Raw genomic sequence first — 23,936 nt, forward strand, 5'->3', positions numbered from 1 at the left:
TGTTTCTGTATTTGAATTGTCTCTATGTAGCCTATTAGTTTCTGTGCTTTCCTTTCAGCTTTTATGCTCTGTTTGGTGAACTTCAAATCCTTGCTGATAATAATACCGAGATATTCCTCCTGGTCCACACTTTCTATTTCATTACCCAGCAGTGAGTAATCTGATTGTGGGTTATTATAACCTATGTGCATGACTTTACATTTCCTACAGTTGAAAGGCATTTGCCATTTTCTGGACCATTCTCCTAGCTTCATTAGATCCTCTCTTATGGGGGCTGGTTGGCTAATGCCGTTTTTTAAGGACAGGCCTTTGACATTTGTACCACTGAAGGGGGCCAGCCGGAATGCCAATACTGTATATGGTGGTATAGGAAGAAAAACAAAATCCTGAAAAAATTCACTGAGTTACGTATGGCAATGGAGAATGCGTATATGGAATATTTTGTCAAAATTCCGCTTACTTTTCCGCTTACTTTCATAGTCAAAATTCCGCTTACTTTTATAGTTACAGGGTAATTAGTAAAAGTAACTACAAGAGAATGCAGTATTTCTTCTGTTATCATAAATTTTGATAAATATTAAATTTTAATGTAAAAGAAATTGTGAACAATGGCATCTGTATAACTTCCACGAGTTGCAAACAATATAGTATTACACCCTTCGTCCTTCAGTCCTACCACAAACCTCAGAGAGTGTACGTGCCTGAGTTTGACCTCTGACATTCACTCATTCTTACTTTGTTTTTCTCGTTTTCAGCAAGAATCTTATCATTTCAAAGAGGAAAAGACAATTTCAACATCTTGCTAAGATAAGAAGAAAATTTGCTCTACTAAGCATTCAGAGAGAGAGAGAGAGAGAGAGAGAGAGAGAGAGAGAGAGAGAGAGAGAGAGAGAGAGAGAGAGAGAGAGAGAGAGAGAGAGAGTGAGTGAGTGAGTGAGTGGAGAAGCGACGGCCTTGCCTGAAACGAGCAAAAGAAGGAAGATATTGAGCAAAAGGATCTTAGTTTGTGAGTAAATTATGATTAATAACTTTGTTTTTGTTTAGCAATATCCAAAAAGGAACATAAAATTCATAATAATCTGGATTTATTAATATTGTCTTTGTAAAAATGCAAAGAAAAACTTTGAAAACACTCTGACATTCACTAATTTTTACGTTTGTTTTTATCGTTTTCACGTTTATTTTTCTCGTTTTCAGCAAGAATTTTATCATTTCCAAGAGGAAAAGACAATTTCAACATCTTCCTAACATAAGGAAGAAGAAAATTTGCTCTATTAGAGTTCAGAAGAGCTATCGGTAGTGCAGAGAGGGAGAGTGTGTTGTGGATAGAGGAGCGGCTGCCTTACCTCACAGGCGCCAAAAGAAGCAAGATATTGAGCAAAAGGATCCTTATTATGATTGAATTATGATAAATAACTTTTGTTTTCTTTCATTAATAGCCAAAAAAGAACATAAAATTCATAATAATCATGATTTATTAATATTGTCCTTGGAAAAATTCAAAGAAAAACTTTGAACGCCTATATCTCAAAACTATACTTATTGACCTTCAAATCCAATAGTATCCCTTAGTTTTCAAGATACTGGATAGCATTAAAATTTGGTATATAACTTAGAAATACATTATAAAACAATGAAATGAAGCTTTTTTCCAGTTTTAGTTTCATATTTTTTTTCTTAATTTTCCCTCTGATTTTTAGGGTTTATTTTTTTACCATAATGAAAAAATTCATATCTGGCAAAAAAAATTATTTTTAGGAAAAAAAGACTCATATTATTGGAGGTCTATATAGGCTAGTAATCCCAGATTTTAGTAACAATCATCAAGGGAGCAGATAGAATTTGAAAAACTCATTTTCAGAATAAATCGCCCTGGTGTCGCAAAACCGAAGGTCAGAGGCAAAAATCCTATGCAGTTTGGAGATGTCCTAAGTCACCTTATTAAGGGGGTGGGCCAGATATTGTAGATTTTTAATGACAGGACTTTGACATTCATACCACTTAATAAGGTCACCTTATTAAGGGGGTGGGCCAGATATTGTAGATTTTTAATGACAGGACTTTGACATTCATACCACTTAATAAGGTGACTTAGACATCTCTAAACTGCATAGGATTTTTGCTTCCGACTTTCAGTTTTGCGATGCCATGACGATTTACCTCAAAAATTAGTGTTTTTCAAATTCTATTTCCTCTCTTGATACTTAATATTAATACCTGGGATTAGTACCCTATATAGACGTGATAGAGATCTCAAATAAAATACAGCGTTTTTATTCTAAGTAATTTTTTTGCTAGATATGAATTTTTTCATTACGGTAAAAAAATAAACCCTATATTTCAATGAAAAAAAGTAAGAAAGAATATATGAAACAAAAATTGGAAAATGAGCTCTTATTTTAGTGTTTTATAATGTCTTTCTAAGTTATATACCAAATTTCAATGCTTTATCTTTAAAACTAAGGAAGATAGAATTTGAAGGTCAATAATTATAGTTTTGAGATTCGAGCGTTCAAAGTTTTTCTATGTATTTTTACAAAGACAATATTAATAAATCATGATTATTATGAATTTCTTGTTCCTTTTTGGATATTAATAAACAAAAAACAAAATTATTCATCATAATTTAATCATAAATGAAGATCCCTTTGCTCAATATCTTGCTTCTTAGGGCGAGACGGTCGTATCTTCATCATCTCTCTCCTTCACTAACTCTGCTCTGCTAATTTCGTTGATATTACCCTCTTCTGAACTCTTTTTAGAGCAAATTTTCTTCTTCCTTATGTTAATGAGATGTTGAAATTGTCTTTTACTCTTTGATATGATGAAATTCTTGCTGAAAACGAGAAAAATAGACGTAAAAAGAGTGAATGTCAGAGGTCAAACTCAAACATGTACTCTCTATGAGGTTTGTGGTAGGACTGAAGGGAGAAGGGTGTAATTTACAGTGTAGTACATCGTCCTGTGACTCGTGGAATCTATACAGATGCCATTGCTTACAATTTGTTTTACATTAAAATGTAATTATCAAAATTTACAATAACAGAAGAAATACCGCATTTTCTTGTAGGGAACAATGTTTTTGGTTTAATGTGTTACTTTTACTAATTACCCTGTAACTATGAAAGTAAGAGGAATTTTGACAAAATATTTCGTATATGTATTCTCCATTCCCATACGAAGCTCTGAATTTTTTCAGGATTTTGTGTTTTTCTTCCTCAACCCCCCCGGTATTGGCATTCCGGCCGGGCCCCATAAGGCTTAGGTCTTCTGAGTTCGTAGCATTTATGCCCAATTTAGTATCATCAGCAAATTTGGCTATTTTACTAGTTAATCCTAAATCTATGTCGTTAATGTAGATCAGAAACAGCAATGGGCCAAGGACGGATCCTTGAGGTACTCTGTTTGTAACAGCTGCCCACTTTGAAGCTTCTCCATTAATTACAACTTTCTGTTTTCTGTTTGTTAGCCAATCTTATACCATATAGCTGGCTCGTCAATGATGCCTAGTCCTCTAATTTTGATTAAAAAAGTTTGCAAGGCACTGAAGTTAAGACATACTGGTTTGTAGTTACCAGGTTCTTCTTTTGTTCCCTTAATGTAGATTGGAGGGGTGTGTGTGTGTGTGTTACTAGGATTTTGGATGTCTCAAAGACTTTTTAGTCGATGTATGTAAGACAAGGAGTTAAGTTACAAGGATTTTGGATGTCTTAAAGACGTTTTAGTCCATCCGCGGAGACTCTACTTGCTCTTTGGTAGAGCGATGTACATTAAGCATTTAGAGAGTTTTTATGATTTTGTCTAACTTATTCTTGAACTCGTTTACCATGTTACTGTTTACTACATCTGCTGGAAGTCTATTCCAAGTATTTGCTATTTTGTACGTAAAGAAATTGCCACATTGAGTGGTGTTTTCTCTTTTCAATTCCAGTTTGTATCCGTTACCTCTGGATTGATTGATTGATTGATTTGAAGTTCTCTGGCATCCTGACATCGAAGGTCATTGACGCCGACGTTACCTCTGGACTGATTTGTACTAAGCGTGAATAGATTGTTGTAATCTACATTTGTTATTCCCTTAAGAATTATAATGCCTCCATTAACTGTCCCCTTAGTCGTCAATTTTGTAAATCAAATAAGTTCAAACATTCCATCCTGCAACTATATCCAAATTGCCTTATTGTTGGAACTAGTTTGGTGTCCCTAGCTTGTACCACCAGTCTATCTATATCCCTCTGAATACGTGGAGCCAAGAATTGGACTGTATTCTAGATGGGGTCGTACTAATGTGCACAACTGTAGTACAGTGTTTTGTTTCTGCATTTGAATTGTCTCGTGTAACCTATTAGTTTTTGTGCTTTCTTTTAAGTTTTAATGCTCTGTTTGGTGAACTTCAAATCCTTGCTGATAATAATACCGAGATCTTATTCCTGGTCCATACTTTCTGTTTCATTACCTAGCAGTGAGCCTTCTGAATACGTGGAGCCAAGAATTGGACTCCGTATTCCAGATGATGTCTTACTTGTGATGTGTACAGCTGTAGTATTTTGTCTTTTTTTCTGTATTTGAATTGTCTCCTTATGTAACCTATTAGTTTTTGTGCTTTCTTTTCAGCTTTTATGCTCTGTTTGGTGAACTTGAAATCCTTGTTGATAATAATACCAAGATCTTATTCCTGGTCCGCACTTTCTATTTCATTACCTAGCAGTGAGTAATCTGATTGTGGGTTAATGTAGCCAATGAGCATGACTTTACATTTCCCACAGGTAAAAAGCATTTGCCATTTTCTGGTCTTCTAGCTTCATTAGATCCTCTCTTAAGGTGCGTTTACACGATTGAGCTATGTTCGACGGACAAAATCGTTACCATATCACAGGAGAAGCAGGAGGACGTCATAAGCGGTGAAACGATGGAAGCGGATCTGGCAACAAGCAGTGGTACCAGATGAGGGGGTTTACCACCGTTTCGAATCTGCTCATAGGGCATAGACCGGTGGACAATGTTCGAAGATGATGTCCGTTGGTAACTCAGGCATTTAATTCAGTGTGTGGCCTTGGACGACTGATGCAGTACATCACTACCATGGTACACAGGAAAAAAAACAAGGTCAAATAAATTGCACTATGTAGTATGATCATTGCTGTACCCTGTGAGGAGGAGGAGGAGATGCCAAGAAGGGAATGGTGCCGGTATAGTTCTATTAGTAGCAGGGTCTCTTTTCTGTCCCAGTGGCAACTTTTCTCCTTGACTGAGGTACTACTGGCCATGTTAACAGGACAATTGAGACCTAGTTAACTGACGGACTTTGAAAATCTTGTAACCAAGTGACTTTGTTCATCGTGTGCCTGGCAGCATCGTAAACTTCCACACCAGACAGTGTGTGACGTTTCAATGCTGGGAACACGGACAGTGTCCGTACACCACTTGGTGCTCGCTTCTGACGTCATCAGCGAGCCTTTTCTCTTTCCACTGCTAGTTGGTAACGATTTTGTCCGTCGAACTTTGTTTGATCGTGTGAACGCACCTTTAAGGGTTCTATGTCTTTTGTGTTCGCAGCATTTATGCCTAGTTTAGTATCGTTGGCAAGTTTGGCTATTCTACCAGTTAACCCTAAATCAATGCCGTTATTGTAGATCAGAAATAGCAATGGGCCAAGGACGGATCCTCGAGGTACTCTTCTTGTAACAGCTGCCCACTCTGAAGCTTCTCCATTGATTACAACTCTCTGTTTTCTGTTTGTTAGACAATCTCGATTCATTCAGCTGGCTCATCAGTAATGCCTAGTGCTCTAATTTTAACCATTAATTTTTTATGAGGCTAGGTATATGATGTTTATTGCCCTGCTTTTATCATAAATGCTAAACATGTGGAAAAATTCCAAAAGATTTGTCATACATGATCTCTTTTGTCTAAATCTATGTTGGCTGTTTATCAGAAGATTGTTTGTCTCTGTGTGTTCTACTATTGAATCTACTATAATTGATTAAAAATTTTTGCAAAGTACTGAAGTTAGGATGGGTTTGTAGTTGCCAGCTTCTTCTTTTGGTCCCTTCTTGTAGAGTGGAGGAACATTGCCTAGTTTCCATCCTTGCGGTGTCTCTTTCGTTGGCCGTCTTTCAGAACATGTAAAAGTGTTTATCTCTTCTTCTAGTTCTATAATCTCTTGAATTAATATCATCTGGACCTGGTACCTTTGACGTACTGAGTCCTTTTATTTTATTTTTGACATCATCCATTATAAATTTAATTCTATTTCATGGTTGTGGCTCTTCATATTTGATAGCTGGTTTTGATGAGGGCCATTGATTCTTCCTTAGTGAATTACAGTTGTAAAATATGCATTCATCAGTTTGGCTTTTTCCAAATCATTTGTTATAAGATTTTCCTTCGAGTCTTTTACTGGGCTGATGTTTACACGATAGTAACTACATATACATAGTTTGTGTGTACGGCAATTTGTACATTTCTCTTGTGATAACAACATACTTACTGTATTATATAGAGTAATGTAATGTGATAAGTAAATCAAACATCATTTTTAATAATCTAATATTGATTTTATATGAAAGGGGACTATTTGACTATTGAAAGTTGTACACATACCCCAGGCCAATATGTAACTCTAGGGGTACTTGTACCATAACGATTTACAAACAATTCAAGCTACGAATGGCCTCTAGGCCCCCATTGTGTTAATTGGTTGAAGACTGTCTGTACAATGCTGATATTAACAGAAAAAAATAGTTTTCTCTGCTAGGTTTTCATTCTAATGAAAAATCTAAAATAATTTATATATACAAAGAACACTACTAAATTTTTAACTTTTTATATCATTCATTTTTGAAATTTAAAGACTGTATTTTTAAGTTACTTGCATGCTCAGTTAACCACAAAATTTAAGTATTGATTTTGGAGCAAAACATATTACTGCATTTGGCAACCCATGAGGTCAACTGTATTTATCTTTTTCATGCTCCCTATTCTCATTATTTATGTATGATTAAGAAAGAGTAAATACTATACTTATAACTGTCAAAGAAACTCCTTTCACTAGTAAATCAGCTTTTGCACGAATGAAATATTCTAGGTTCTTAAAAGGTCTAGCTTACACAAACTTCTTAAATATTCTTTATTACCTTATGTTTAACCTCATTTTGTCACCAAATCAGTTTCAACTGACTTTTTTTCACAGAAATTAGTTTCAAACACATTTTCACCTTGTCATTGTGTACCTTTGTCTATAAATATATATCATTACTGTTTAATACCAATTATGTCTCTGGTTAAAGTGTGGTATGGAATATGTGACCTATACTAGGGCAGCCATTCAGTGCTGTTAAAATCTGTGGAGAATATTGGTTAGGTATTAACCACTGATGTAATTTGTTTTTTTGGGCTCAAGCCACGGCGTCCTGATGGAAGGTTCCTAATAGTAGCTTCCTAAGGGATATATGTACTACACTGATATTCCCAGAGAATTTACCTTTAGGTCTCCAGAATTCTAACTCCTGGCGCGAATATCCTTAAAATCTCTCTCAAGGATATTGCATAATATCAGGGGATGTATTCTTGACACGCCACATAGCAATCTTCACCCCGAATAGCATTTATTCTTCGAGGGGGAAAGTGGCAAAATTAGAAGGGGAGCCGTATCAAGGTTACCCTACTTCCCAGACTACTATTGAGTATCAAGATAGCGCCATATCCAAGATGGCGGACATTCCTAATTTTGTAGCGAATTCGCACGGTGGTGTTCCCTATTGCTCTAACTTTTTCGATCGATTTATAAGGATTATTTTGCAATCTCCAGCTTCTTTCGCCTCTGGAAAGTTGAGCATTGATTCTTTACAATGTGCGTATTTTAGCTCCTGTCTCACAATGAAATTAGAATATTTATTGTGCTTAGGAGCTAGGCCTGTTACCGGAGGCGCCATGGGCGCTGTCGTTCGTTAGGCATGTGTTATTTAGTTAGTAGAATGACATTCCCGGTTGAAATAGCATTAATTAATTATGAAAACTATTTAGGCATTTGATACTTGTAAAGATATTTATTTTATGCATAATTTTTCCTTTTTCTATGTATACTTTTGATTTTTCCCCAGTTACCCTCGTGTATTGGTTATCAATTCAGACGGAGATAGATATCTCCTAGAATTATTATATAAACCGATACTCGTCTCTAGTGGAGATTTAAGGGTAATCTCATCTTCTCTCTGAGTGTAGCCTTAGGCTACAACCCTAGTGGGTCATGCCTTGAGTTTTCATTCAGGCATGACTAGCCTAGGGTTTTCTGTCCCTTCCCTTAACCGCAGATAGCAGGTTTTGGGATTCGGTCAGAACCTCAGTGTTTAGTCTTGCGCCGGTAGCCGGCTGGCAGGGTGAATAGTCATTCCCCTGCCGGCTAGGCTGCCGGCATAGGAGGCTAGCCCTCCCTAGGCTGCACTTGAAGTGGTTGTATGATGCCGCCACCTTCTCCCTGTGGTCTAGAAGACTAGTCCTGTACTAGCAGACCCTAGGCTGAAGAATAGTCATTCTTCTGTTGCCTAGTATGGTGCCGGCACTGGAACTCTGTTTCTCATTTGTTGAGAGGAGGCAGCACTGCTGCCGCCCCGTTAACTGTATTGGCAGACCCTAGGTTGGAGAATAGACATACTCCTGCCGCCTAGGATGGCGCCGATACTGAAACAGTTTCTTGAGTGTTTGTAGGACCGGCAACCTTGCCGGCTCCTTCCACACCTCATACAGGACCCTTCTCCCTCTCCCTCTGTTCTTTTGTGATGGCCTAGCCATCGTATGTTTTTGAGCCGTCGTCCTGCAATCTCACCGTTTGCTGGTGAATTGTGGGGCCGGCCAGACTCCTACTCAACAGCTGTTGTTTGACTGCCTGCGGCTATGACGGCTGCTGGCAGCCATGACGACTGCCAGCGGCCATGTTGTATACAAACTGCCAGCGGCTATGACGGCTATGCAGGCTGCTGGCAGCCATGTCATCTGCCGACGGCCATGACGGCGGCTGGCGGCTGCTGGCAGCCATGATGGCTGTTGGTGGGAAGTGATACCGCCAGACCGGCACAGACAGGTGCTGACTCAGCCAACAGTATGCCGACTGTACCAGTGCTGCTGGGTGCTAGCCTGCCGGACCTTGCCGGCAATGGTACTGATGGCTGGATGGAAGCCTGAATGTTACATTCTCCCCTTCCATTTGAACCTTCTTTCTGGAGAAAGGCAGTAAATTAGATATTTACATCCTTAATTAGTGTATACACAGTAATAAGGCAGCCTTTACTCCATGCTGTCTCTCTCTTTTAGCTAGCATGCTGGCTGCGCCGGCCGGGACTAGCTATGCCGGCTGAATTACAGTATATGTTTATACAGGTAGTCAGTATATTTGCAGTATAGGATATACTGCAGATAGAAAACTATTGTATATATTATACTAGTAGTTATTTTCCAATATATCTTGGGTATCCTTGCCCAGGTGTTTGCTGAGACCAATCCTATATTGAAAGAATAGAATTTCTTCAATATTCTGATTAGAAATCAGTTTACGTTTTACCCTACAAATATTAAATAAATTAAAGGGCTGGTGGTGGTACACTTCTATCCCTAAAAGGTTAGAACACTTATCCTTGAGTTTCCATGATCAGGAAACTCTCTGATTTTAATATTGGAAGGGAAGGTCACAGCAAATGGGCTGGGTAGGATACACAAATATATGTCTTTTATACTTCCTAGTCCAGTTGGCGTCATGCCGGCTGGACCGTGTTGTCAGATGCTAGCCATAATGGCAGCATACTGGCTGAACTACAATATATATAATTATACAGTAGTCGGTATTTTGCAATATAGCATATGATGCAAACAGAAAACTATAGTATGATTATACAGTAGTTAATTTCTAACATGTCTTGGGTACCCTTGTGCGGGCTTCTGCCGAGACCGTTCCTATATTAAAAGAATAGAATTCTTTCAATACTCTGATTAGAAATCAGTCATCCTTACCCCACAGCGTTAAATAATAAAAAGGGGTAGTGGCATTATACACTTTTCTACCCCTAGGGGTTAGAACCCTTTCGTTAGAGTTGCCTTGATAAAGGAATCTCCTTATAGATAATACTGAGGGGAGGTAACAGCATTTGCTTGCAAGGGATACACAAGTATGTGTCTCCCACTATCCCTTTCTAGCTTACTATCCTAAGCTATTTTAGTTAAAAGATGACTTTTACATATAGCTTATCAGTGAGATAATCAATTGTATACTCATTCTGCTTTCCTTTCTTTACAGGAGTAACCCCAGATAACATGTGTTGCATTCTTCTGCAATATCAAGAGTAAGTACTTTTATGGTCATAATACATGCAGGTTTCATGCCCCCTGCAATATTATTTCCGAATCCCTGCATTATTGGAACCCCCAAGTTTGCAATATATGTCGGACCTTAATGTCCGAGGGTTTCGATAATCACAAGTCGATGGAGTCTAGGGATGCAGCTCGTAAGATACTACACAACTGGGTAAGAGGATTCCAGAAAATCTCTCCGGGACCATACCTACCTAATGATAGGATGCGTAGCTTACTATTCCCGAAAGCAAGTAGGGAAATAGTGGTGCCCCAGGCACGATTCGCACTTCCCTGTGTCCAGATAGCCTCTAGGACGGAGGGCAAGAAGCCCCCACGGGAAGAGGTGGGCAATGTCGTGTCGGAATTGCTTCCATCAGTGCCGGCTCTAGAGCCGTTAACATCGACATCTTCCCCTTCTACCCCTCTATTAGACAAAATGGACTAATTACTGGCCCATATGAAGGGTCTAATATTAAACTTTCGCACACAAGGCGAAAAGGAGGAAGCGAAATTCAAGATGGAGCTCGGTGAAACTCCACTTGTCGCTCCCCAAGGGTCATACAAACGACCCAGAGACCAAGACCTTTCGACATGCTCCAAAACCAATCCCTGGAGGTATGCGGAGCTTATGCCGATTTTAGACAGCAAACTCTACATCTCGGAGAAGATGGGTGCTGTTCCTTTAGACGAAATCCAGTTTTTGCCAAGCTTTGACGCTTTCCCTAATTGCTTCATTCGACTGAAGCATGAACCAACGTCTCGAAAAGAAATGGAACTGAAGGAGGTCATGATTCTCGAACATGATAAGGCACAGGCTATCTTGTCAAGTAGCCTGAGAAAGGCGGGTTACTCAGTGTCGAAAGTGTTCACACTAAGTAACAGACACCCTACCTTTCTTGCTCCTGCTTCAATATCATTCCCCTTTATGTGGAAGGCATTTAAATCTGTTGCCAAGGCAGTGGAGGCAGGTAAACCATGTCCTGCACTCGAGGAGTGAAAGCCTCTGTCACCAGCCTTTCCCATGCAGGAGGATTGGAAGGAAGTCCACTTAACCTTTTCGGTAGGAAAACTAGACGCGGATGTCGCTAGACGACAGTTTAGCGAGAACATCCCTAAACTTTCTGAGTTTCTTTTGAGCAAGGAACAAGAGACAAAGGAGAGACTTGCAGCCTCCCTATCCCTACAGAACTGCATAGAGTTGTGTTCAGGCCATCAAAGTACCCCAGACATGCTCATGGTCTTGGCCAAAATGCATATGGCCACCTTAGTAAAAGACCTTTATGCCTTTATTAAGGCTAGGAGAGCCTGTAGGGAGTTTGTTCGCCGCCGCAACAGTGAAACACGAAACCAGGAAGCTAATATCTTCCAACATCTGGGGTAGAGACCTCTTTCCAAACGAGGTAGTTAGAGGTGTGATTAAGAAAGCCACCACGGAGAACATAGGACTTCTCCAGATGTGGGGCATCTTTTCAAAGAGAAAGTCTTCCACGGATGTGGGTCCCCAACCTAAAAGGAAGACAGAAAAGTCTAGAAATTTTCCCTGGGCTGTTCAACAACATCCCACAGTTTCGATGACCACGGTGCCACAGGCAGGCGGTCGAAGATGTAAACCCGATCAGACGAAGCAAAGAGACGCTTAGGGAGGTTCCTTCAGGACACTGGACCTTCGTTCCTTGGGTCCAAGGCCTAATCAAGATGGGACTAGGATGGAAAATAGACTTGCCTCCACCATCATTTCCTCAACTCTTCCTACACTCCAACCCCGTCCTAGAAGAGTATACCTTAGAGCTCTAGAGCATACAGGTGGTAAGGAAAGTATAGTCCATCGAATTCCAGGGAAGGCTGTTTGGTGTTCACAAGAAGGACTCGAGAAAACTAAGAGTCATTCTCGACTTGTCGCCACTCAAAAGTTCAAATAAAACAGCAAGTTCAGAATGTTAATCCTTCTGAACATAAGGACCCTATTTCAAGAGGGGTGTTCACAGTCTTGTCAGACCTGAGAGGCCTATTGGCAGCTTCCAGTCAGTCGCCCTTCTCCTCCTACCTAGGATTCAAGTTACAGAGGATAACGTATGTCCTAGGAAAGATACTTGTCGGACTAAACACAGTCCCAAGTATCTAAACGGGATTGGCGGACACAGTCACACAAAAACCAAGCCTAGAAATGGTTCAGGTAACAAAGTACCTTGACGAAAGGCTGGGGTGGGCAGCACCCGAAGTGGCTGGTCTATGAGCATCCAAGGAAGTGATCCGGTTCCTGGAACATCGGGGATGCAAGATCAGCTTCAAGAAGTCTCAATTCTCTCCAGCTCAAAGGCTTCAATGGTTAAAAAACCATTGAAACCTGTGGTCACACCAGCTCTCCTTTCCCTTGGGGATGTAAAAGGAGTTCGCAGGGTCAGTCAAGAGACTATGGTAATCAGTCAGGATTCCAAGACGCTGACAGAGAGGAGTTCTGAACTCTCTCCAGTTCCCAATAGTGACAGACCCAGTGCTAAGAGCACAGCTGAAAGGTGCGTTAAGAGTCTGGAGAAGATACGCATCAAACGCTCGAAGAGATCTAAAAGGACCAATATCAGTCTTTCCTTAATCGCTTCCCTAACAATGGTCAAAGGCCAAAAGCCTATTGAAGACCGTGCCCTTGCTACTACCCCGACTATTGAAGATCATCCGCATGGATGCCTAGTCGGAAGAATGGGGTGCTCACTCTCATCAGAGGAAAATCCAAGGGATTCGGTCATTTCTATCCAAGGCCATGTTAGTCCTGTTCGTGGTTGGGGAAACTCTCTCCATGCAGATCAGACCTCCTTAGGCTGATCTGGGACATCGAAGCGATAATGAGACGTTGGGACCGACAAGGCTAGAGAGCGTCTCATATAGTCTAAGTGATGTTACCCATCCCTTGCCTAAAAGGATGGCACCTATCAGCAGTTCATGTACAATCGATCCGCAATGTGACAGCAGATGCTCTACTCGGGCTCAAGCCGATAGATTTAGAATGGTCTACAGACGCAGACCTATTCTCTCCCAGTTGGGAACAAGTCCCCGAGCTGCAGATCGACCTCTTCGTCACGAGCGTCATCAAGAAACTACCTCGATATGTAGCCCCATACGAGGATCCTCTAGTGGAGATAACAGACACCATGTCTCTAGTAGGGAAGGGATGGACTCGGGAATTCCTGTTCGTCCCATCCAATCTCCTGCTGAAGGTCCTCAACATGCTGAGATCCTTCCAGGGAGGAGTGGTTCTGTTGGCTCCCAAGTAGCCCAAGAGCAACCGGTTCCCTTTAGTGAAGGAACCGAGGCTGAGGCTGGTTCTAGTACTGAACCCTGTACTATCTCAGAAGGTTCAGAAGTTAATTGCCTTCGATTTATCACACAGAGCCCAAACCCTTCATTTCATGATTTTCTTGCCCTAGCGGTTAGGAAAAGATTTGGGATCTCAGAAGGCGATATAGAATTCTTAGAAGAATACAAGTCTTAAGTCAACCAGAAGACAATATGAGTCATCTTGGAAAAAGTGGGTTGCTTTTGTTAAAGCAAAAGAACCGAAAGAAATTTCAATGAACTTCTGTCTGTCCTTCTTTGTCCACCTTCATAATCAAGGTCTGGCGGCCAACACGATAACTACGTGCAAGTCAGCCTTGACTAGACCTCTTCTATATGCCTTTCATGTGGATCTGGCGAATGAAATCTTTAATAAGTTTCCAAAGGCATGCGCAAGGCTTAGGCCTGCAGCACCGCCAAAGCCCATCTCATGGTCTTTGGACAAGGTCCTACATTATGCCTCATCTGTGAACAATGAAGATTGTTCCCTCATGGATCTAACCCAAAACGTTATTTTTCTGTTCGCTATAGCCTCTGGGGCTAGAGTTAGTGAAATAGTGGCCCTATCTAGAGATGGGGGCCACATTCAGTTCACAGAAGCGGGAGAACTGAATCTCTTTCCTGATCCAACCTTTCTCGCTAAGAACGAGCTACCCACTAAGAGGTGGGGTCCCTGGAGAATCTGCCCTCTGAAGGAAGATGTCTCTCTATGTCCTGTAGAGTGTCTAAAGGTCTATCTTCGTAGAACTTCAGACTTCAGGGGAGGACAGCTCTTTAAAGGAGAAACCTCTGGATCAAACTTATCCCTAAAACAACTGAGGGCGAAGCTCACCTACTTTATTCGCAGAGCAGATCCTGACAGTACTTCCGCAGGTCATGATCCGAGGAAAATTGCTTCATCACTGAACTTTTTTCAGTATATGGACTTTGAGCGTCTTTGCTCATATACTGGATGGAAATCATCCAGAGTGTTCTACAAACACAATGCTAAGCAGGTCCATGAACTGAAGCATTATGTGGTGGCGGCAGGTAGTGTATTAAAACCTGTCGTCTAATTCTGCGATGAACAGTTAATTGATTGGGACTGTCAATTAAAGGGAGAAGGTACCAGCACTTTCAGTGTGATACCCTTTAAATGAGTGTTACCATGGTGACACTAAATCTGTTCAAAATCTCAGGCGTGGAATTATACAGATAACACTCGTGCCGTATACACAGTGTCAATAGGATACAAAATTTACAGAAATTATAAAGGAAAAATGTATTAAAAATTTTTCTCTTCAGTCTGAGAGTGGCACTCATCATATCTTCCCTTTTAAAAAGGAAAATAACTTCTGTATACGTCGCATGTATAATTCCTTTATCATGCTACATTCGTTTTACTTATTTCATTTAGTCATTTATTAGAAATAAATGTCTATTAGAATGTAATTACGTCCTAATTCTCCCGGCAATTTGCATATTTAAGATGCCAGAGCTCTTTGACTTACTCATGCAAGTAAACCTCATTTCATTGTATGCTTACAAACAATGGATATAATGGACACTGATATTGTTCCGACAATAGATACAAACCGTGAGACCGTGTTTATACCCAGTGAATACTTATGTTTGTTCATGCAATATATGCTAACCTTGAGGCCCCTTTTCTACCGTCTAGAATGACTCTTCCCTGTAGGAGGCAGGAAGGACTAACATTGTTTATGAATAGTGTTAATGACAGATAACGGTAATGTCATTTGTCTCAAATGGTCCAGATGACCATAGAAATATTGTCCCAAGGTAACACTGTTGAAAATCCACAGATACAGTAATGCTCTGGTAAACTTCCATCAGGACGACATGGCTTGAGCCCAAAAAACAGATTTTGAGTGAGGCGACAAATCTATTTTTGGGTGATATCGCCATGTCGTCATGATGGACCCACCCTCCTTTTCTATAGAAAAGGTCTTCGCAGAATCCCTCCCGAAACTACTGTATCTGTTGCACCATGCTCAATGCTACAAGGAATGTCCACCATCTTGGATATGGCGCTATCTTGATACTCAATAGTAGTATGGGAAGTAGGGTAACCTTGATACGGCTCCCCTTCTAATTTTGCCACTTTCCCCCTCGAAGCGTAAACGCTATTCGGGGTGAAGATTGCTATGTGGCGTGTCAAGAATACGTCCCCTGATATTATGCGATATCCTCGAGAGAGATTTTAAGGATATTTGCGACAGGAGTTAGAATTCTGGAGACCTAAAGGTAAATTCTCTGGGAATATCACTGTAGTACATATATCCCTTGGGAAGCTACTATTAGGAACCTTCCATCAGAATGACATGGCGATATACCCAAAAATAGATTTTTCGCTTCGCTCAAAATCCGTTTTGTCTTGCTAAAAGAGTTGAATACACTAAGAATTGATTAGCCACAGAAATTAGTTTGAGTACAAAATGTCATGACCCACTCCATTTTGGCGATCTAGCACTGGTTATCGACCTAGAGGGGAGAGAGAAAAAAACTTTTTATTTTCAAGGTAGGTCACACTTCAAAAACGACAAAATTGGAAATAATTTGAATGGTTTTTAACGATTCAAACCCGAGATCTTTACAGTGGATAAATTGTTCCGACTTGCTGGAAAACGAGCCATAAACTTTCAATGCAAGGTAAACCCCCCCCCTTTCTTACTAGCGCTGGGTGGACTAACCACCCCTCACAATTAGCTAGACTATATCCACTTTTGATGCTGACAGGACTTTCTAGGGGGATAGGGGATGGTGGGCCAAATATAAATAATATACTCGGGTTTGTATGGTTAGGAAAAATACAGAATACTTCCAGATTTTTCATATGTTCTTGCACAAATTCAAACTATTTACTCTTTGCTATGAAGACTTGCCTTTAGGTGGGTGGAAGTCAAACCTCCATCTGGCTAGGAACTTCACCGAGGGTGTGATTCTTAGCTTATGCGAGTGCGAGAGGGCACCCTTGTTAATGCGCACTCTCTCGGAATGTCGTACACGAGAGTTGACAGCCTGGACAATAGTGGAGAAAGTATGAAAACTTTAGGCACTGTGACTTGATCAGAATATTTCAGGCTACACAAGGAAAATGGGTATTACTGTACCTACAGTCAGAAGGAGGAAGGCCAGCTTGCAGTTGTCCAGATGTTGTACCCAAAGATAGGGAAAGATGAAGGAAGAAAAGGCCAGTCATTTTATCCATTCATCCCACACTAAAAACTGGGTAACGTCTGCCTTCGACGACTGCTACTGTACTCATACTGTAAGGGACTTGAGGTACCTTACACCATTTGTTGTGCTGCCACCACAAGACCTATGGACTGTATCCAGGTTTCTGTGGGTTACATCTTGCAGGTAGTGAGTTGTAAACAAGATCTGACATTTCCAGACACCTGCTTGTAAAACCTGCGCCACAGTGAAGTTTCTTGTAAATACTAGGGATGTACTGATGCCTGTAATGTTATGAGCTCTGGGTCTGCATCTCTTGTGGGAGAATCAGGATTCCTTGTTCAATCACCTGGCGAATCCATGCAGAGATCGTATTCGTTGCGACTTCTTTTGAAACTGCCTGTGCTAACAAAGAGTTGTTTAATGTGTGGGCGAGCTCTGGAAGTTTGTTTAAAATAGCATCTCATCACTATCACAGGACATAGTAACAGTTGATCAGGATCATCAGTTATATGATGAAAAAACTAAATCAAAACCAGAAGGTCCTGAACCTAGGGTCCGCTACAGCCGGTTCCGAGTCTTGGCAATGAAATCCTGGATGAAGTTGAGCTGCCCCTATCCCCTTGAATGGTCTATGTCAAAGGAAACTCCACATAACTCGCTGGACCGTTTAGCAGGGGCCAGAGCAAGGAGGAAAACCATTTTAATAGTCAAGTCACAGTCTAAGGACTGACACAATGGTTCATAAGGCATTCCTATCAGGGATTGTAGCACATGTACTACATTCCAGGGAGGCAGTCCAACTTTGGGCAAGTAAGTTAAGCTTAAAACTCAGTATGAGGAAAGAGAATTTTGTCGAAGAGGAAATGTTAACTCCATTCACTCTAATGACAAGGGTAGTCTTTCACCACCGAGACCAAGGAGTTTTTCTTCCCTGAGGTACAGTAAGAACTCCACTATCACGGAGTTAGTGGCCTCGAGAGGAGCGAGATTCCTTTCCACGACACCAACCATAGAAAATAGCCTACTTTGCCTGGTAGACGGCAATAGGTGACTTAAAGAGGTATCCAGACATCCTGTTCGCTGTCTGCGAAAAGCCTCTGTTCGAGGAGATGTTGGATAGCTTCCAAGTGTAAAGTCATAGGGAAGCAACTGCCCTGTGATAAAACACTGAATGAGGTTGTTAATTAGGAGAGGAAGCTCTCTCGGTACCTCTGAGAACAGAAGTAAAAGATCTGGGAACATTTCTGCTTTCTACCACAGCAAAGCTATTAGGGTCATCGATAGGTCTTGCAGTGCCTTTACCTTGTTGAGGAGTCTCTTCTTCAAACACAAGGAGGGAACGCATAGACGTCCAGGTTTTCCTACAGATATTGGAAGGTATCTATAAGAGCTGCCTGAGGATTTGGTACTGGCGAACCGTACACCGTATCTATCATTGGCTAACCGTACAAAGTCAAGTCTTTCTTGGCAATCCTAGGAAGCAAAGACCACTTGAGGGCAACTACTGTATCCGACCTGCTCAGATTGTCGGCAAGTATGTTATTCTTTCCCGGAATGATAAGGCTAATTAGGTGTATTCTATCCATCTTAGGATTTATCCAGCTAGATGGCATAGCTGCCATGAAAAAGCACCTCCTTGCTTGCCAAGATTGCCACTACCGTCATGTCACTTATCAACACTACAGAGTGACCTGAAAGTAGTAGTTGGAAGTTTTTGAGGGTCAGAAAAGCTGCCGTCATTTCGAGGAGATTTATGTGGCACGGCTGATTGGATTTGGATCACAGTCTTGAGGTCATGTGCTGCAACAGGTGAGCCCCCACTCTTCTATTGATGCATCTGTGAAGAGCATCAATTCCGGGTGAGGACAGAGGTCTACTCCCCTGATTGGGTTGGTATCGTCTACCCTACAACTCGGGGTCACTCTGTTGCTCGAGAGCCACTAGGACTTGGAAGTCCGCCGGATCCCTGTGCTGAGACCAGTGAGATTTCAGTTGCCATTAGAGATAGAATGCGAAGATGAGACCAGTGAGATTTCAGTTGCCACTAGAGATAGAATATGGAGATGGCTGTAGGGGATCATGCGTTTATAGGAATTCAAGTGCCCTAACAAGCATAGCTACAGTCTTACTCCAGGAAGGGACGTGCCACGTTCTGTTGTCTCTCTACTCTGTCTTGTGACATAAAGACCTTGCCCAATTGGGTGTTTACAGGTATACTTAGGTTTATATCATTTTGAGTCAAGTCTGTTTCAAATTTACATTGGTTGTGAAAAATAATATAGGAAAATAAATATCAAGTTTTGAGTCATTTTGTTTGACTGTCTGTCTGCCACAAGTATTGAAGTCATATCACTGGAATAGTGTAAAAAGCACATAACACATGTATTCAGACCTCGATTACCGCAATAGTTAGGTTACAGACACATTCGCGATAAGCGAAAAATTTAATAAATATTACACTAGGGTGGGCTGGCTCTTAACCTAAAACGTCGCTTCCACTTACCACAAGCGGGTGCCCAGATGATTATTAACAGTAAATACTGCCTAATAGTTTTAATTTGGTTTCTACCACAGTTTATAACCATATGTACAGTGTATAAAACATTTGCACACATGTACACTATGTACTGGACACAGTAAGGTTACAGTACATTATTGTGCTAAGGTAAAGTTTACAGAGTCGTCATCACCCCCTTACTGTTCTGTAAAGCAAAAGTTGTTCCTATTTAGTAATACTGTACTGTAACCTAATACTCGCTGATACTGTAATGTGTATTACTGTAATATATCTACAGTAGTAATATTTACATTACAGCCTAACTATACTGTGCTTACTGTAAATGTTCGGAGTTTTCGTTCAGACGACCGTAGCCTATGCCACTACTCTAGAAGTATGACGCAACGTGTGTTGTTTCTTGCACAGTATGTTATCTATGCTTTCTTAAACAGAAATACAGGTTATTTTATAAACTAAAAACTTGAATATCTTGATAATAATCGTTTCTTTTAAATAAATAAATAAAATCTGTGCATTCGGTCACTTTTCAACAGCTGAGATATGGTAAATGTAACAACCAAGTTTATTTTATACTGTTGCAAAAAAATTGTAATAACTTAATTTGCTATGTAACTTTACAAAATCTTTCTATTTTATACTATTTTAGAACTAACCACATTTACTGTAAAAGTGCTAAATTGTAAACATTTACAAGTCTGGATATACGTACTGAAAAATACAGAACTGGGAATGGTTATTTGTGGTTTAGCCTAGTGATAAGTAAATTCAGAGACAAGTAAATTCAACTTGAGTTGCCTCTCCTGGAACCAATTACCGGTACTGACACATGGTGAGGTATACCTGTATTTGCATCCCGAGATATACTAGACTCTGAGATGGTTGCAGAGAGGACTTCTAGTGATTTACCACAATCCCCAGATCATGACAAAGCGCTACAAGTCTGTCTCGGTGTAGGAGAAGGGCCTCCACAGTCTGCTAGAATCAACCAGTCATCTAAGTAGCATAACAGATGTAGGCCTTTGGCATGGGCCCTGGTTGAAACTAGAGTGAACACTTGAGGTGCTGTGGACAGGCTAAAGCACAGTATCTTTAACTCTCATATCTTATTGTAAAGGATTATCTTGGTTACATCCTTGATGATTGGTGGATTTGGATCTGGGGATCTGCATCTTTTAGATCCCATCCCGTCTTACCATGTCTGCTGTCTCAATTTTGATGAAGTTTGCAGAACAAATCTGTTCAAAGAGGAGAGGTCAATAACTGGTCTCCAGCCTCCAGACACCTGCTTTACAAGAAAGTCTACTGTAGAATTCTGGGGACCCTTCTAGGACCTCTTAGAGAGCATCCTTCTCCAACATGGTTCAGACTTTTTTGCCTGAAGGGTGAGGTCCTTCGCTGATCCCTTTGCGAACAAACATGACATCGCTGGATGACCAACTTGAGGGAGAGAGAGAAAACGAACAGGGCGTGGTACCCCACTTAGAGGACGGAAACCATCCAAGGTTTGGCCCCGTGGAACTCCCATTTCTCACCTGCACTTCAGGCATCTTCCCACCAGTGGACAAGCAGGAGGAATGCCCCCCAGCGAGATTGGCCACATCTTCCACCTCTACCTCTAGAGCCCTTTCCATGTGAGAACTACTTTGGAAATTTTGCTCCTTAGCTTTGGACTGCTTTGAAGCCATTGACCCTTTCTTATGTCCTTGTTGGTTGGCGGGATACGATTTCGTTCCCGAGGAGTAAGGATAAGATTTCATTGTCCTATGTAGGAGGTACTTGTGACTTGCCTTCCTCCAAGGCTCCACCACTGCATCGATGTCTTCCGAATTAATCACGGAAGGCCCCTCTATCAACGAGTTGCGTAACTTGAGCACCTCTCCTCAGTACTTGCTAATGAGTTTTCAGATTACAGTTTGAGCCGTCTAGGACCTCTTGGAGAGCGTCCTTCTCCAACATGATTTGGACTTTCACCTGAAGGGCAAGGTCCTTCGCTGATTACTTTGTGAAAGAACACGACATCTCTGGATGACAAGTCAACAGAGGGAGAGAGAGAATGAAAGGTGTGTGGTACCCCGCTAGAAGGAGGGAAACTGTCCAAGGTTTGGCCCCCGTGAACTCCCATCTCTGTCACCTGCACTTCAGGCATCTTCCCTCCGGTGGACAAGCAGGAGTAAAGCCCCCTAGCGGTTATGACCATTCTTCCACCTCTAGAACCCTCGCCATGTAAGGGCTACTGAGAAGCTTGCTTCTTGGCGCTGGACTGCTTGAAAGCCGTTAATCCTTTCTTATGTCCTTGTTGGTTGACGGGATATGATCTCGATGCCGAGGAGTAAGGATGAGATATTATTGCCCATTGGAGTCATCACTCACCTTCTTCATTCGTCAAAGACACATCAATCTTAACGTGTTTGTCCTCCAGAGGAGACCGAGCATGCAGAGTCAGGGGAGGGGTGGACAAGACGCCGGAGTAAAATGTCGGGACGACTTCGACCTCGAGGACGACCCGAAGGGAAGAGAATCCCTTTTAGACTTCTTCTGTCGCTTAGTGTAACACTTTCACTGGGAGGATGGCCACTCCTGACATTCCACATAAGGACACACCTAAGTGCAGAAGTGCTGTCTGCACCCAGGACAAATGGAATGAGGATCCATTTCCTGCACTCACATGAATTTGCCGCAAGAACACCCTTTGATGCGACGAAAAACACTCATCTTAATAAGTCCTCAAATATCAATTACACTTGAAAAGGAAAAGAAAAAAGTCTGTTTATAGCCAGTGTTTAGTAAGGGTTAATGGGAGAGAGAGAGAGAGAGAGAGTACGTCTGCACTCTACCAAGCAGATCAAAATTTTGATATACAGTACTATACAGTCTACCCGTGGTGTTGTTTACCTTGTGTTAAAAGTTTATGGCCTGTTTTCCAGCAAGCCATTACAATATATCCATATGAAAGAGCAATTAGTTTGTATTTGTGTAGGAACAAATATTAGTTCTGCAATTCTCGGGTATGATTCATCAAAATAATAATTTTGTACTACCAACCATTTGACACTCCAATCTGGAATGAAAAAATATACTTGAAAGGTTAAATTTAATGATAACTAATGATAGTACTGAAAATTTCAGATATAGACAGTAATGTATTTTTACAATAACATGACTAAGCCATATTGGTTTCTCTATGAAACCTATGTGAAAATTTTTAACAATTTACTATTAGGATTTGTAATTTACTTTGAACTAAAAGTGTAAATCACAATAACCGGTTCATTTATATCAGTTAGGGGGCCCTGGCTGGCTCATACCGTTTTTTAAGGACAGGACTTTGACATTCATACCACTCAATAAGGTGACTTACAACATCTCCAAACTGCATTGGATTTTTGCCTCTGACCTTTGGTTTTGGGAATCCAGGGTGATTTATCCTGGAAATAAGTATTTTTCAAATTTATACTTAAATATTAAGACCTGGGATTACTACCTGATGTAGACCTCCATCAAATGTTTATTTTCCTTAAAAGCAATTTTTTTGCTAGATATGAATTTTTTCATTATGGTGAAAAAAATTCCTATAAATCAGGCAAAAATGTAGGCAAAAATATGAAACAAAAATTGGAAAAAGGGCTCAATTTGAATTTTTCATAACGTCTAAGTTATACCAAATTTCAATGCTATATCTTTAACGGAGAATATAGAATTGAAGGTCAATAAGTATAGTTTTGAGATTCAGGCGTTCAAAGTTTTTCTTTGTATTTTTACAAAGACAATACTGTATTAATAAATCATGATTATTATGAATTTTATGTTCCCGTTTGGATATTAATAAGCCAAAACAATTTTATTTATCATAATTTAATCATAAATGATATCCCTTTGCTCAATATCTTGCTTCCTTAGGTGGGATGGTCGCTCTTTCATCCATAACACACTCTCTCTCCTTCACTAACTCCGCTGATATTCCTCATTTCTGAACTCTCATTAGAGTGCATTTTCTTCTTCCTTATGTTAGAAAGATGTTGAAATTGTCTCTCTTTCTTTGGCATGATGAAATTCTTGCCGAAACCAAGAAAAACAGACTTCTACGTAAAAGCAAGCGAAAGTCAGAGGTCAAACTCAAACGTGTACTCACTGAGGTTTTGCGCTAGCACTGAAGGGAAAGTAATATCTCAAGAAACATTTGATGCTGCAGTTTTAGAAAATGTGATAGAATTTGACATGTCATTAGAAGACGCAATCATAGAAGCTGAAAAAGAATTTTCTGCTATTGTAATCACTACTTGCTGTTTTGTGGCTCGTTGAATCGATACAGATGCCATTGCTCACAATTTGTTTTATATTAAAGTGTAATAATCATCAAAATTTACGATAACAGAAGAAATACTCCATTTTCTTGTAGGGGTCAATGTTTTTGGCTTATCGAGTTACTTTTACTACCCTGTAACTATGAAAGTAAGAGGAATTTGGACAAAATATTTCGTATACGCATTCTCCATTGCCATACAAAGCTCAGTGAATTTTTTCAGGATTTTGTGTTTTATGTCCTATACCCCCATATATTGGCTTACCGGCT

At 40.5% G+C, this 23,936-nt stretch overlaps 1 protein-coding gene across 11 annotated transcripts in view; it reads left to right on the forward strand.

The window, feature by feature from the left end:
* The window catches only part of Btk (tyrosine-protein kinase Btk29A), a 739,841-nt gene that overhangs the window by 709,549 nt on the left and 6,356 nt on the right, over window positions 1-23,936 (forward strand). The window lies entirely within an intron of this gene.

Source organism: Palaemon carinicauda, chromosome 2, assembly GCF_036898095.1.
Source record: "Palaemon carinicauda isolate YSFRI2023 chromosome 2, ASM3689809v2, whole genome shotgun sequence".
In the NCBI taxonomy this organism is placed as follows: domain Eukaryota; kingdom Metazoa; phylum Arthropoda; class Malacostraca; order Decapoda; family Palaemonidae; genus Palaemon; species Palaemon carinicauda.